This window comes from Mobula hypostoma, chromosome 16 (genome assembly GCF_963921235.1).
Source record: "Mobula hypostoma chromosome 16, sMobHyp1.1, whole genome shotgun sequence".
NCBI classification, from domain to species: Eukaryota; Metazoa; Chordata; class Chondrichthyes; order Myliobatiformes; family Myliobatidae; genus Mobula; species Mobula hypostoma.
In genome coordinates this window covers 12,239,755-12,257,467 of record NC_086112.1, presented here as the reverse complement: position 1 = coordinate 12,257,467, position 17,713 = coordinate 12,239,755, and positions in this window count along the sequence as shown.

Sequence of the window (17,713 nt, the reverse complement as noted above, 5' to 3'; positions counted from 1 at the left end):
GTAAATTTGCTCTTTAGGCCATTATGAACAGCAGGCTTTGTCCTCAGTGCTGTATGTTAGGATTTCAAATCCGAGGGAAGCAGGTGGAAGTGATTCCAACTCGGAGTCAGGTTTATTGTCACCAACATGTCACGAAATTTGTTGTTCTGTGGTAGCAATACAGTGCAATACATAAAAGAACTTTAAAAGTTCAAAGTAAATTTATTATCAAAGCACAAATATGTCACCATACACTACGCTGAGATTCGTTTTCTTGTAGGCACTCCCAGAGGGCAGAGTTAAGATGGAGCTAAATGGTGGTCTTTTTGAATTCATCAGTGGAAACAGCTTAAGTTCCTCTCTTTAATGTCTCATTTTTCCTTTTCAAAGTGGCTTGGGTTCTCACTTCTCAGCCCTTTATCTCTTTCACCAATCGACTTCCCAGTTCTTTACTTCACCCCTCCACACTCCCAATTTCACCTCTCACCTTCTACCTTGTACTTCTTCCTCCTCTCCCCCCTACCTTCTTACTTTGACCTCTCATCTGTTTTTCTCCAGTCCTGATGAAGAGTCTCTGCCTGAAACATTGACAGATTAGTTTCCTTGGCCATTTGATTACTAATTTAATTGGTTCAGCACAACATTGTGGGCTGAAGTACCTGTTCCTTTGTTATACTGTTCTACGTTCTATGGAATTATCCTCTCAGCATTTATCAGGTCTAGTCTCCAAGAATCATCAATATTTCAATAACATTGCCTTTCTTTGGTTGAGGAAATAACGTTCTTCTAATTCCCAATGAGAAGAGTCCCAATCTATCTTTTCTCTTAAAGATAACTCTGTCATACTTCGAATCATCCTAGAGGTAAACAGTCACTGTTTTGGGCTGAGACCCTTCATCAGGACTTCGGCCAAAACATCAACATTTTATTCCTTTCCACTGATGCTGCCCGATCTGGTAGGTTCCTCTAGCATTTAGTATGCGTTATTCCAGCTTTTCAGCATCTAGCATGTGGAAACCATAGAAAGGGTGCAGAGGAGATTTACAAGGATGTTGCCTGGATTGAGGAGCATGCCTTATGAGAATAGGTTGAGTGAACTTGCCTTTTTTTCCTTAAAGCAATGTGGGATGAGAGGTGACCTGATAAAGCTGTATAAGATGATGAGAGGCATTGATCGTGTGGATAGTCAGAGGCTTTTTCCCAGGGCTGAAATGGCTAGCATGAGAGGGCACAGTTGTAAGGTGCTTGGAAGTAGGTACAGAGGAGATATCACGGGTAAATTTTTTTTATGCAGAGAGTGGTGAGTGCGTGGAATGGGCTGCCAGCGGTGGTGGTAGATGTGGATACGATAGGATCTTTCTTTATTAATCTTTTTATTGATTTAAAAGGAGCATAAGTACAATCAAGAGGAGAATTATCTCAAATATATATATCAGTAACAATACAAACCGAAATTAAGATAGCCATTGTCAAAATCATAGATATTGTTAAACTAGTATAAAATATATAATAAACAAATGAAAATAGCAATTCTCCTCTTATCAGTTTATGAAGAGAAAAGAAAAAACATTGAGTTTTAAATGAAGAGAAAAAAAACCCCACTACACTATATATAAAAAAAAACAAAAAAAAAGGGACTGGGCAGTCCATTTTGAGGATACGATCAAAAAAAAAAGAAAGACTTTCTGATTGAATCTAAAACTTCAGAAAAAGATTGAAAGATCAATAAATCAAATTAATTGAAAATATTGCATATAAGGTTGCCAGATTTGCTCAAATTTAAAGGATGTATCAAATGTCCAACTTCTTATTTTCTCTAAACTTAAAACAGGACATAATGGAGGAGAGCCAATAAAAGACCGTAGGTGGGTTAGAATCCTTCCACTTCAATAAAATGGCTCTCCTAGCCAGTGAGGCCGAAAAGGCTATCTTTTAAGAGACTCCTGGACAGGTACATAGAACTCAGAAAAATAGAGAGCTATGGGGTAACCCTAGGTAATTTCTCAGGTAAGGCCATGTTCAGCACAGATTTATGGGCTGAAGGACTTGTATTGTGCTGTAGGTTTTCCATGTTTCTGTCTGCAGAATCTCTTGTGCTTATCATCCTGGTGAACCCTCTCCAAACTGTCTCCATTTAATAATATCTTTCCTTAACTTGGATGCCAGAAATTTTCACTGTGCTCTCAATATGGTCTTAGTACTGTCTCAGGTCCTGGTGAAAGGTCTTGGCCTAAAAAAATGGCACCTTATTCCTCTAAATAGATGCTGCCTGACCTGCTGAGTCCCCCCAAAATTTTGTGACCATAATCAAAGGCCCCATCCATCCCTGAAATTCTCTGTTCTCACCTCTTCCATTGGGCAGAAGACATAAAAGCTTGAAAGCACATACCACCAGACTCAAGAGCAGTTTTTAATCCACAGTCATCAGAGTCTGAATGAATCTCTTGTATGATAAATTGGATCTTTGGCCTTAAAATCTACCTCATTATGATCTAACACTTCATTGCTTACCTACACTACACTTCTGCAATAGCTTTTATTCTTTCAAATTTACACCACATAAGCAAATTTCTACAGTGGTATTGTGGAGTGTATTCTAACTTGTTGCATCACCATCTAGTAGGGACTGCTAACTCTCAGGATCAGAGAAAGCCGCAGAGTGTTGTAAACTCAGTCACGGGCACTAGGGAGCATCTTCAAATCGCAATGCCTCTGAAAGGCAGCCACCATCATGAAGAACCCTTACTGCCCAGGACATGTCCTCTTCTCATTATCATCAGGGAGGAGGCACAGGAGCCTAAAGACACAAGCACATCATTTTTTTTAGGTACAACTTCCTTGCCTCTGCCATCAGATTATAGAATGGTCCATGAACACTACCTCACTATTTTCCCTCTTTTTATAATACCTATTTATTTTTTAAAAATATATTGTTACTGTAACTTATAGTATTTTTAGATGTATTGCACTGTACTGCTGCCACAAAACAACAAGTTTCATGATATAGTGATAATAAACCTGATTCTGATTCTTATTTAGTGGGCATTGTTGTTGTTTTACCTTATTCTAGCTGAAAACATTGACTCAGAATGAGAATCAGGTTTATTATCACCGGCATGTGTCATGAAATTTGTTAACTTAGCAGCAGCAGTTCAATGCAATACATGCTATAGAAGAAAAAAAAAAATCAATTACAGTATACGTATATTGAATAGATTAAAAATCGTGCAAAAAGCAAAAATAATATATATTTTAAAAAGTGAGGTAGTGTTCATGGGTTCAATGTCCATTTAGGAATCAGATGGCAGAGGGGAAGAAGCTGTTCTTGAATCACTGAGTGTGCGCCTTCAAGCTTCTGTACCTCCCACCTGATAGTAACAGTGAGAAAAAGGACATGCCCTGGGTGCTGGAGGTCCTTAATAATGGACGCTGCCTTTCTGAGACACCGCTCCCTGAAGATGTGCTGGGTACTTTATAGGCTAGTACCCAAGATGGAGCCAAATAAATTTACAGCCCTCTGCAGCTTCAAATTAAATAATGATTTGATCTGGATGAACAGTATGGAGGACAAACTTTCACTGTGACAATAATAAGCCAATTTCAATATAGATACAGATGGGGAGTCAGAGTTAGAAGGGTGGGGGAGGGGAGGGAGAATCACAAGGTGATAGGTGAAACTGGGAGGGGGAGGGGAGGGGTGAAGTAAAGAGCTGGGAAGTTGATTGGTGAAAGAGATACAGGACTGGAGAAGGGGGAATCTGATAGGAGAGGACAGAAGGCCATAGAAGAAAGAAAAGGAGAAGGAGCACCAGACGGATGTGATAAGGTGGGTAAGGAGATAAAGTATGAGAGGGAAATGGGAATGGAGAATGGTGAAGGGGGGGAGGAAGAACCTAATGTCGATTGGGAGACTGCTTTGCCAAGCACCTATGCTCTGACTGCTAGAAAAAGTGGCCACCTATTTTAATTCCCCTTCCATTTCCATTCCAACATATCAGTCCATGGTCTCCTCTACTGTCATGATGAGGTCATATTCAGGTTGGAGGAGCAACACCTTATATTCTGTCCGGATAGCCTCCAAACTGATGGCATGAACATCGATTTCTTGAACTTCCAGTAATGACCCTCCAGTAATTACCCAGATGGATCTGAGAACTGTTAACACTGGAGAGCATTTTCCACTTTGAAAATAGACTTTTTCATCTGTAATCTGGACTTGCGTATTCTGAAAGGTCGGGCTAGAAATGTACAAGATCCTTAGAATAAAGTATTTTTGAATGAGCTACAGTATATATCATTGCAATAGTAACTTCACTGTTTTTGCCTAGTTATCAACACAAGACAAGGACTTATTATAGGAAAATTATGAAGTAATGATGTCACACAGTGTTACTTTTTTATTAGGCATTTAGTTTTGACATGTTGATGAATGGTATCATTTCAAACCCTTCTTCAGACTTTGCATATTTTCCTAACATGAGATGTTATATTGTAGTAGGACAGAAGGTCATTTTTTAATTCATGATCTGGTCAATGTTATTTATAAATCGGTCTGGAACCAGACATTTTCTCATTGGTACTCCATAAGACAATAGTAACACAACCAAGTCTTTTATTCAACTGGAACTTCCTGCTAATATTGATTGTGGGGTAACTTGTTATCTTCAGACTAAACTGTTCATACATTCTTATTGTCATTTGAAGGGAATTCCAATTTACATAATTCTGGGCCAGAAAGTTCCAAATGCTTCAAATCTCCTTTATTTTAATTCAGCAATTAAATTTGAATATGATCATGAAGGGGTTTTAACTTGGCTCGCACACATTTCCCCTTAACAATCATATTCCATCCTGACAGAAATTTATCGGTTTTCAATATAAAGATTGAATTTTAAAGATTCGCTCTATTTGTCACAAGTACATCAAAACATACAGTGAAATATGTCGGTGACATGCTCGTGGTAGCCTGCCAGTGTCACACTCTTGCAGCACCAACGTAGCGTGCCCACAACTTACTAATCCTATCCTGTTTGTCTTTGGAATGTGGAAACCCGAGAGCCTGGTGGAAACCCACGTGGCCACAGGGAAAACATACAAACTCCTTACATACAATGGTAAGAATTAAACCCCGATCTTACAGCGTAAAGCAATGCACTAACCACTAAAGCACCTGGACTCCTCTCGTCTGTCATCATTGGAACATCCTATCTTCAGCCACAAGGAATGGGTAATCATATTGCCCATGTTAGTATCACTACATCCCATGAAAAAATGGAAAGAAAATACATACCTTTTCATTTCACTTCCGGAAGCATCGATTTAGGGCAATTTTCAAGCAACGGAGCTGAAGAGGGTTTTCAGTTTTAGTAAAAGTATAATTAATTTTCTCTAGATTTGTGTTTTTATCTGTCCTGTTGCTACCTAGAAGAGCTCATCCTTCAAGAGTCACTTTGTCACTTCTTCAAGTTCTAGTTCATTGTCATGTGACTTTACAACCATATGGAGCAACATTCCTCCAGAACACGGTGCACCCACAAAACATACATCACGCATTCCACATAAACCAAGATATTACTGCAAAAAAGTTGATAAAATATATAATTCAAAATGCATTTAGGGTGCAGCACAGGTAGACAGTAAAGAGCATAATGAACAGGCTGCTGATGAGACCTTAATGGTGGCAGGTGGCAGGACGTTCGTTCGTCTCACAGCTTGAGGGGAGAAGCTGTTATCCAGTTTGACAGTTCTAGTCCTGATGGTCCCGTTTCTCCTTCCTGATGGTAGTGGATCAAAGAGATTGTGGGATGGGTGGTAGGGATCCTCAACAATTTCCTATCAGTCACCTTATGCTCAGATACTCCAACAGCTTGCATAATTTTGTATACATGCAATCAGTCTATATATATATATATATATATATATACACACACACATATATAATAGATAGAATGAGAGAGAGAGAGACTTAAACAGTACATTGTGTATTATACGATTGCTTTTATATTTCTATTTATTGTGGTCTTTATCCTTGTGCTTTTTTATGCTGCATCAAATCTGGAGTAACAATCATTTCATTCTCTTTGTTTTCCTTTACACTCATGTAATGAAAAATGACAATAAAAAATCTTGAATCTTGAATTTATAATATCAGGCAGAAGATACAAAAGTCTGAAAGCATGTACTGTATCACTAGGTTCAAATACAGCTTGAAATTATCAAACTCTTGAAGTCTTGTATGATAACCAAAAAGAGAAAATCTTAAGATGATGATCTGCAGTCCTGATGAAGGGTCTCGGCCCGAAACATCGACTTTTCCACAGATGCTGCCTGGCCTGCTGAGTTCCTCCAGCATTTTGTGTGTGCACCCCTTAGGTGTCACCATGCTTCTGGCACCACTATAGCATGCCCATGACTTACTAACCCTCACTGTATATACATCTCAGGGCTGTGGGAGGAAACCGGAGCACCCAAAGGAAACCGACATGATCACAGAGAGAACATTAAAAAATCTCCTCGTGGACAGCAGCAGAAATTGGACCCTGATCGGTGATCACTGGCTCTGTAGAGGATGCAATAATCGTACACTACGTGTCATCCCTTGGCCTCCTGCTCTCCATTAAGAACAATCGCAGCCTATGCAATCTCACCTTACAAAGGAAGCCCTCCAGTCCCAGCAGCCACCCTGTGCATCTGGGGCAACATAGTGGTGCGGGCTGACAATAGAAAGGTTGGGCAAACTAGGACTTTCCTCCTTGGAGCGACGGAAAATGAGAGGCGACTGCCAATTGAAGAGCGTGTGGGTATTGTTTGCTGTTTTCAGCAGATTTGTGCTGGTGTGCATGCCGCAGTTGGCATTCATTCACTTCCACTTCACACTGCAGCATTTCTCACTTTCTTTCCGTGCCCTTCCTTACTATCATGCCCTTTCACTGTTCCCTTCTGTGGTCTCACTCTCATCTGGACTCCTGCACTTAATGCTCACAAACAATTCTTCCTCCAATCTACTGCATAGTTCTTCTCTATAGTATGAAGTGAATACTTGTCTACTTAAAAAAGACGGTCATGCTCAGTTCATTGGCTAGACAATTGGGTGACATTTGAAACATTTTCAGCTCCTTCTACTTTACTGAGTCTATGATGCCATTAGGAAACATTTGCGGCCTAAAATCATAAAATATATAAAAGTTTCACTGTCTATTGTAGAATATAAACTGTTTTCATCATAATAACCTGAAGTGATTTACAGGCAACGTCTTGAAATTTATATTGCATTTGAATTTTATATTTATAATATGTATTTATTTTCTGTTCTGCATTAAATGCGAATAAAATAGAAATACTGATTTCCAACAGCTGTTTTTTAGACTCCAATAATGGAAGTTACAATGCACATCAAACACTGTTCCTTCATAACTTCTTGTTTCACAGAATTGTTTCTAATTTTATCTTTAAAATGTTCTATCGTGCATTGCTCCAAAATAAGCCCTTCAGGTTCTGAAGAGAAACTTTAGAGATTAGCCATTAACAAACTTCAGATAAAACTATTTTTTGGAAAAACGCATCGTAAGGTAAGGAACAACACGACATAAATGGTTAAATTTAGCAACAACCTTTCTTACTGCAGAAGATAAAGATGTAAGTGACAGTAGAGCACTGACATTAAGCTTTTCCCTCTCAGCATCTTCTGGACTATTACAGATAATAAATAAATAAATAAAGGCATCCGTTAGTCTTGCGAGACCATGGATCTGCGCCTGGAAAATCTTCACTCTCCAGGGCGCAGGCCTGGGCAAGCTTGTATGGAAGGCTGGCGGTTGCCTATGCGGCAAGTCTCCCCTCCCCACGACAGCGATGTTGTCCAAGGGAAGGGCATTAGGACCCATACACCTTGGCACCAGTGTCATCGCAGATCAATGTGTGGTTAAGTGCCTTGCTCAAGGACACAACACGTTGCCTCGGCTGGGGCTCGAACTCACGACCTTCAGGTCACCAGTCGAATGCCTTAACCACTTGGCCACGTGCCCACACATTACAGATAATATTCACAATTAAAGCCAATCCTACTCTCTGTAGATGTTCAAATAAGTTTGAAATCAACTTCTTTGGAAGGAATGTTTCTGCATTTTGGAATTTATTTCAGAATCAGTTTTATTATCACAGACTTATATAATGTGTATTTTGTAGTTTTACAGCAGTGGTTCAGTGCAAAGACATAAAATTATTGTATTGGTTTATTATTGTCACATGTACCAAGATGCTGAATACTGTTAATGCAGATCAAATTATTTCACAGTGCATTCAGCTGGAATACGATAAAACATTGCAGAACAAATTGTAAGAGCTACTGGAAAAAGTGTAGTAGAGGTAAACAATAAAGTATAAGATCACAACGAAAATAGTCCATCTTATCATACAACAATACATACAAAATGCTGGAGGAACTCAGCAGGCCAGGCAGCATCTATTGAAAAGAGTAAACAGTTGATGTTTCAGGCCGAGACCCTTCATCAGGACTGCAGATAAGCATTTTCAGATTTTCTCTTGTTTGTGCCAGAACAATCCTTGCTGATTTGTCTACTTGATGCAAATGACACATTCCACTGTATGTTTTGATGCACATGTGATAAATAAAGCTAATCTTTCTTACTATGTATTTGTCTTTCTTTGTAACTGCAGTACAGATAAACAGCTAAGTAGAGCAACAATTGCACAAGAAAACTGTAGCTGGTAGAAACCTGGAGCAACATACAAAATGCCAAAGGAACTCAGTTGGTTGGGCAGCATCTACGGAGGAAAATGGACAGTTGACATTTTGAGACTCTTCAGGGTTTAATGCAGAATCTTGGCCTGAGACATTAACCATCTCTGTCTCTACAGATACTGCCTGACCCACTGATTCCCTCAGCAATTTTATTTTTTCCCCATCAGATTCCATGCATCTGCAGATGCTTACAGCTCCTGATAACTAAAGTCCACCATGCCTTTTGACCACAGGCAAACCTTTAATTTATTCAGTAACACACACAACATGCTAGAGGAGTTCAGTAGGTCAGGCAGCATACGTGGTGAGGAAATAAACAGGCAATATTTTGGGCTAAGACCATTCATCAGGACTGGGAAAAAAGGGGACAGAAAGAAGGTAGGGGAAGGGAAAGGAAGACAACCAGCTGGTGATAGATGAGACCAGAAAAGGGGAAGATGGCTGGGGGAGGGGGTGGTAATGAAGTAAGAAGCTGGGAGGGGATCAGTGGAAGAGGTAAAGGACTGAAGAAGAAGCAATTCAATAAGAGAGAACAGTGGACCATGGCTTAACCTGCTGAGATCCTCTAGCATTTTATATATGTTGCTCAAGGAATCTGGTGGGCTGCCCAGGAGCACTTTATATTTTGCTAAATGATGGACGTGAAAAGGATGAGCATTGGGGAATATCTCAGGGTGAAAATCAGTATCAGAATTTGAATCAGCATCAGAATATTTATTATAACTGGCATGTTGTGAAATTTATTGTTTTGCAGCAGCAGTACAGTGCAAGACAAAAAGTTACTATAAACTACAAAAATACATAAATGTTGTAAAAGAGAAATAGTGAGGTAGTGTTCATGGATTCATAAATGCTGCCTGACCTGCAGAGGTCCTCCAGCACTTTGAGTATGTGCTGAAGGCTTTCAGTATCTGCAGAGTCATTTGTGTTAATGGTTTTCAAAGATTGAATTGTCACAAGCCTATCTGCAAAAGGAGATTGAGGAGTCAGGCAGGAAGTTCCTCATAATCAACATGCACAAGGGACCGTTCCAGTATAATCATCTCATCTTTGGTGTTACATCAGCTCCAGCAATTTGGCAGAGAGCAATGGGCCAAGTGCTGCAAGATATCACAGAAACACAATGCTCCCATGATGACATCATCGTGATTGGCAAGAATGATGAAGAGCACTTCCAGAACCTTGGTAACGTGCCTACCAGGATGAGTGAGTGTGGTCTGCACGCAAAGAGAGAGAAATATGAGATTTTCAAGAATGAATGTGTCACAACTCAATTCATACTTGGGCCTTGTAAACTACTACCACCGGTTTCTCCCAAACATTGCTACAGTACTGGACCCATTTAATGCACTGTTACACACAGCAGCAAAGTGGGAATGGTCAGAATGATGTGAAAAAGCATTCAAGAAAACAAGGAGACTAATAATCTGATGAACTGCTCTCCCATTGTGACCCATCCCTGCCCATCAGACTGGTATGCGATGTGTCCCCTTATGGCATTGGAGCCATTTTGTCACACACTGTGAAAGATGGATCTGAACGTCCGATTGCATTTGCTTCAAGATCACTGATGAGCGCAGAATGCAACTACGCACAGATCGACTGAGAGGCCCCTAGTCTAGTATGGGGAGTAAAGAAATTCCACCAATACTTCTTTGGACAAAAGTTCACGCTAGTGGCAGATCACCAGCTCCTTGTGTCCATTTTCAATCCCAGGTACGGAATGCCAGTGATATCTGCTACCTGGTTGCAACATTGGGCATGTTTCCTTGGAGCCCACTCTTAAGACATAAAATTCAAGGGTACCAAACACAGCAGCCTTGACAGCTTGTCATGTCTTCCACTGTTGACAACTGAAGAAAAATCTTCATTCTGTTGCAGCAGTGTTCCACACAGCATTGGTGGACCAGTTGCCAGTAACACATTCTGAAAAACAGTGAGAGACAAGGAATGACCCAACATTATCAAAAGTCAATGACATCACCATGCAAGGATGGCCAGTTCACAGTAATCCCACGCTTCCAGAGTTATCAGTGAGACAAGATCAACTGTCTGTATGTTAAAGAACCCTGGATCACGTGTTGTGGCTCCCTCTAAACCGTGCACCAGAGTGTTAAAAATCTGCATGAAGGATACTTGGGTACAGTCAGGATCAAGAGATCCTCCTGGAGTTAAGTGTGGTGGCCGGGAAAGGATAGACAAGTTGAAGATTTGAACAAAAGCTGCTCGGAATGCCACAAAGTTCAAAATGCACCCCCACAGACACCTCTACACCTGTCATGGCAGAGTGCCCCATGTTTCTGAGTGTTGTGGATGTTTATTCTAAGTGGCCTGAAGTCATGCCAATGAAGGCAACCACATCAGAACAGACTGTTTCCGCTCTGAGGACTATGTTCTCTAGCTTACCTGAACAAATTATGAGTGGCAACAGAACACGATACACATCAGAAGAATTCAGACTATTCATGAAGAAAAATGGCATCAAACATTTCAAGTCAGCTCCTCACCACCGCAATGAATGGGATTGTCCAAATCTTCAGAAGTCCATTGGAGCTATGTACAAGGTGGAGAATTTCCTTGTTGTGTATTGGAACTCTGTTCATGCAACAACAAATCCAACACCTGCAATGCTGTTCATGAACAGGCATCTGAGATCTTACATAGATCTCCTGAAACCAAATCTATGGAGGGATGTGCGGAATAAACAGTTCAGCCAGATGCCAAGTAAATCAGCAAGGAGCTTCGAGGTTGAACAGGATGTCCTAGCATGTGATTACCAAGAAGACAAGTGGACATGCATTAGGATAGCTACAAGAACTGGACCGCTGCTGTACACAGTGGATGTTGGTGATCAGATATGGCAACATTATCTGGACCAGATACTGGATGCTCAACCACAGAACACATCCGAGTCAACTGCATCTAACAAGACGGATAGTCATAGTCATACTTTATTGATCCCGGGGAAAATTGGTTTCCGTTACAGTTGCACCATAATTAATTAAATATTAATAGAACTATAAATAATTAAATAGTAATATGTAAATTATGCCAGGAAATAAGTCCAGGACCAGCCTATTGGCTCAGGGTGTCTGACCCTCCAAAGGAGGAGTTGTAAAGTTTGATGGCCACAGGCAGGAATGACTTCCTATGACGCTCTGTGTTGCATCTCGGTGGAATGAGTCTCTGGCTGAATGTACTCCTGTGCCCACCCAGTACATTATGTAGTGGATGGGAGACATTGTCCAAGATGGCATGCAACTTGGACAGCATCCTCTTTTCAGACACCACTGTCAGAGAGTCCAGTTCCATCCCCACACATCACTGGATGCATTACAGCCACCGAACTTACCTCTCAGCGATGATCATGTCACCAACAGCAACGTGACGCCGGCAACAGAGAAAGTTGTCATTGACAAGACACCGGTCAAACCTGATGCCACTCCGCAGGTCCAAAAATGCTATCCTGAAAGAAGCAAAATGCCACCCAAAAGACTGAATCTTCAGTATAGTGGAAATTAGTTCTGGACTGTTATTGTGAAAACATGTTTATTTGAATAGGCTTTGTTAAAGGAAAATTGAATGTTTTGTTATGTATAGTTTTATTTTACATTAATCCAAAGGGGGAGGAAGTGTAATATATGGATCTATTTCTTTTAGTGCAATGACTCCCCTTGCACTACTTATTGACTGATAACTTAGGCATGCATATTGATTTGTTGCTCTCTCTGCACAGTGAATATTCATGTTTACTTTTTTCCCCCCCGAGTGCGTGCCTTTATTTATTTGATATGCAGTTGTACAGACACAACAACGAGCAGCAGAATATTTATTCCAAAAGAAAGACTACTGATTAACTTCAATTCAAATATTGATGATATTTGTACAATTTAGATGAAATGACCTGCTCTGATTCTGACAACAATCTTTGGAATATTAAAAAAAATCAGGCTAAATAGAAACCATTTAAGAAGCTCTTAGATGGTTTCTGCTTTTCTTGGTCTCTATAAATGTCTTCATTATGGACATTTAAGTAACTCTTAGATAAGCTCATGGACGATAGCAAAGTGGAGGGCTGTGTAAAAGGGAAAAGTTGGAATGATCTTGGAGTAGGTTAAAAGGTTGGCACAACATCATGGGCTGAAGGGCCTGTACTGTTCTGTGTTCTAAATAGAGCCCAATGTAGCTCACCAGAATTTACATCTTCATGAATCAAAAAGATACCATTTCTGAAATAGGAGAATTCTCCTTTATTTCATTGTTAACGTAAGGAGCATTTGAGAGCTTATTTATTTATTTAGAGATACAGCACTGAGTAAGCCTTTCCAGCCCAACAATTCCAGTAACCCAACTATTAACACTAGCCTAATCACAGGACAATTTACAGTGACTAATTAACCTTCTAACCAGAACGCCTTTGGAATGTGGAAGGAAACTGGAGCACTTGGAGGAAACCCAAGTTGTCATGGGAAGAATGTATAAACTTCTTACAGATGATGTTGGAATTGAACTCCAATCTCCAACGCCCCAAGCTGTTTGGCTAATGTGTGTGTGTATATTTATATTTTTATATATATATAAATTCAGACCCAAGTGCAGCATTCATTAAAATCAAAGCATAGAAACTGTTTGCAATATTAAGTGTATTCTTGACCCTCAATCCTCAGTCAAAAATAAGGTGAACACCTCTGGAAAATTTTGTGAAGGAGAAGGTCCTGATAATGTGTTAAACATTACTATGTCATTATGACAGATGGTTAACTCTGTACAGGCATTGAGCCTGATTCAAAGAAAGGTTAAACAGGCACAATGTACCTTAATTTGGTGAAAAAAAAATGCAGTTCAGCCCAGAACTGGAGCTGGTAAATAGTGTATGGATTAGCTGCGACAAAAATGAACTTTTGTTAACAACTGCTTCTAGGAGTGTCCCAGACTTTGCATACCCATTAGCTGACCCTCACTAAAGGCCACCGGCCTTGAAGGCCAAACAGTGTATTCATTACTGTAGGATCAGCCACAAGTGTACGTGATAAAATGTAAGGTAGGACAGAAAGTAAACAGAAGTATTCCACAAAGACTTAGTGTAAACAAGCAGGGAAGGATACACTTAAGTATGTGGAATGGTGTTAATCTTAGAAACTTCATGCAATGCATTATTACTACTGTTGGAAGCTTATTGTTTGCCACTAAAACCCATTATTACTTTGAGAAATTAATCCATTAGTTAGAAAGTCTAACAAATATTAAATAAATTTGCCAGCTGAAACATAAATGGATTTGTTCCCTGCATTATTTATTAATTTACCTTTTACAGAGATTATCTTCTTTTTCACATTGCTTCTCAGTCTGTCATTTTTCATTGACTAATGTATTTCTCTGTTTTTGTGAATGTCTGCAAGAAAATGAATCTCAAGGCAGTATATGGTGACATATGCAATTTGATAATAATTTTACTGAAACCCTAAATATATCTACAAATTTTTTTAAAAATGGGGTGAGAATGAATAAAATTCCAAACTGCAATAAAGAATCGGAGTTTAATTCTACACTTTATGCCCAGCTTAATGGGAAAATAAACATTTCATACATTCTTGCAGTTCAGTAGAACACTTTCACTGAAGTATTCAATTGTGTTCCGTTTTGGTCGCCCTGCTGTAGGAAAGATATTATATTAAACTGGAAAGAGTGCAGAAAAGATTGGAGGATTGGAAGGAGCAAGTTTGCTACCAGGAATGGAGTGACCTAGTTATAGGGATAGGTTGGACAGGCTGGGACTTTATTCCTTTGGAGACTGAGAGGTGATCTTATAGAGATGTACAAAATCATGAGGGGCATAGATGGGGTAAATGCACTCAGTCTTTTTCCCCAAGAGATGCAGAATCAAGAGCTAAAGGACATAGGTTTAAGGTGACAGGGAAAAGATTTAAGAGCAACTTGAGTGGCAACTTTTTTTGTACACACAAAGGGTGGTGTCTGTCTGGATTGAGCTGCAAGTGGAAGCAATTAAAGTCAAAGTAAATTTATTATCAAAGTACATACAAGTCACCATATACAACCCTGAGATTAATTTTCTTGTGGGCATTCACAGGAAAATAAAAGAAATAAGTATGAATATCATGGAATTGAACTGATCCAATGTGAATTATTTTATATTTTTTTAATATTTTAAATCACATCTTTCACCTCAAAGCATTTGACAGCATCTTATAGAGGGAAAACAGGAGCAGAAGGCACTAAAGGCAAAGTAATCGACTCATGTGGAGGCATGTGCATCTGGCACTGGCCACCTTCTGGTATAGCAGTTAAGTGGCTGTTCTTCATGTGAGCATTGTGTTCATTTCTGCTCATCTCATTATAGGAAGGATGTGGAAGCTTTAGAGAGGGTGCTGAGGAGATTCACTGGGATGCTGCCTAGATTCGAGGGCATGTCTCATGAGGATAGGCTGAGAGAGTTAGAGCTTTTCTCTTTGGAGCAGAGGATGGGGTATGACTTAATAGAGGTGTACGAGATAATAGGTTGCATAGATAGAGTGGACAGCCAGAGACTTTTTCCTGCTAATAGCTAATACAAGGGGAATCATTTTAAGGTGATTGGAGGAAGGTACAGGAGGAGAGATGTCAGAGGTAGGTACTGATTTTTACAAAGAGTGGTGGGTGCATGGAACACATTGCCGGGGTGGTGGTGGAGGTAAATGCATATGGACATTTAAGAGACTCTGAGGTAGGCACATGCATGAAAGAAAAATAGAGGGCTATATGTGAAGGAAGATTAAAAGGTTGGCGCAACATCGTGGATTAAAGTAGCTGTACTGACCAGTACTATTTCATTATTCTATGGTTGCAGTTGCTAAAAATGGATTACCCCAAACCCAGGACATCACTGCAGAGTTCCCTAGCATACTAGGCTCAAGTGACTGCTTCATCAGTGACTTCTCGCATCATAATGCCTAAAGTGGATGCTCAAGTTAACTTACAACTCCTTAGCAAATGATGCAGCCCACGCTTACATCAGCATGATCTGGACAGTGTTAGTACATGGCTGCATTAGTGGCAGGTCACATTCAGACCATTGTGTGTTCAGGTTGATAGGTTCTTGATTAGTATGGGGGTTGAGGATTATGGGATTACGAGTTCAATGCTGCCTGGCAACTCCAACAATGTTGTTGATGCCAAACTGTCTCAGTCTCTGCCATTCCTTTGGATTCATTTGCTGTGTGGAGAGGGGGAACTTGCATAATATGTAGACAGGTAGGACACAACATCTGTGGTTGACCCTGATCAAAGGAGGACCTCAAAAGGTTACAGGGAGAAGGCAGGAATAAATCAGCAATGATGGAATGGCCTAATTCTGCTCCTCTGTCTTATGGTCACACAACTACCAGGTAATGATAATTTCTGCCACTAGACCACTCATCAATTTACGAATTATATGCAACGAGTTGGTCTCCACTACAGAAGGCAATGGAAAGTTCCATAGATATACTACCTTTTATGTCCACAAATTTGTCCTCACCTCAGTCACAGATTCCTTATGCTGAATCCCCTCATTTGAGAATCCTAGTCAGGGAAACAATTTCTCCACATCCTCTTGAGTAGCTCCGTTGGGAGTTTTATGCATAGGATCAGAACCCCAGCAATCAGCTCCATGCTCCTAGGCTCATCCACCATCCATCTTCCAATTCAGACCAGTCACAATTCAGCCAGCCTCTTGACTCCCCCTACCAGGTACTGACAGACTGAATACAACCACTGTCCATGATCTTTTCTATGTCTTCCAATCACCTGGCCTCCAAAACTTTTACATTTCTTTACAACTAACATAAAAAAATTATTTCAGAAAAATCACAAAACTTGTATTTATAGTATTAAAAGTGAGATGTGAGAATTAAACACATCAATAAAATGCTGCCTGGACTAGAGGACATGCGTTGTGAAGAGATGTTGAATGAGCTAGTGTTTTTTCCTCTTTGGACAGCAGGAGGATAATAGGAGACTTGATGGAGTCATACAAGATGATAAGAGGCATTGATAGAATGTACAGCCAGATACTTTTCCCGGGGAAGAAGTGGCTTGTATGGGGGGGGGGGGGCACAATTTTAAGATGTTTGGAGAGACGTATGGGGCGGGGGGGAAAGAGGTAATGTTATTTATTTATTTTTTACACAGCCAATGGTGGGTGCATGGAACGTGCTGCCATGTGTGGTGGTAGAGACAGATAATTAGGGTCATTTAAGAAACTTAGATAGGCACATGCATGATAAAAAAAAAGCAGGGCTAGGTAGGAGAGAAAGGTTAGATTGATCTTCAGAATAGGTTAAAAGATCAGCACAACATCGTGGGCCAAAGGGCCTGTATTGTGCTGTAATGTTCGATGGTCTAAAAGAAATACTGAGATGCAAAATAAGAACTCATTGTCCAAGGTTTCATAGGATAAATTAAAAATGTCATGGAATTCGATCGTAAAATCTCTGGTAAAAATCTCAATGACATTTAATAAGAATGCAAAATCCCTTTCAATGACCCTACTGTTACATCTCAAATGGCATAAATATCAATTTCACAATGAAACAGTGAACCATTGAACTCATTGGTTAAAGGCAGCTTCATGATACACTGGATATAACTGATTGACTGATAGTTGGGGTACTGTACACAATGCAGCCTAATTCTCCCACCTGGACCGCTGTTCATTTTTGTCCTTCTCTGAAAAAACCTGCAATATTAAGATTAATTTTGCTCAATTATATAGAATTATGAGCTTAGTCTTGTTCTGAAACTTAATCTGGGACTTTTTTTTTCCATCAAGCTGGTATTTTGCAATAGTTAGCTGCGATGGATTGACCCTTTCAATAAGGTCTTCTGAGATAGTATATGTCTTTAATTCCAACTGCTAAAATTAGCATTTATTCAAAAGTATTAGTTTTAATGATACGAAGGGAATAAAACATGGAGAAATAGAAATATCTAATTCCT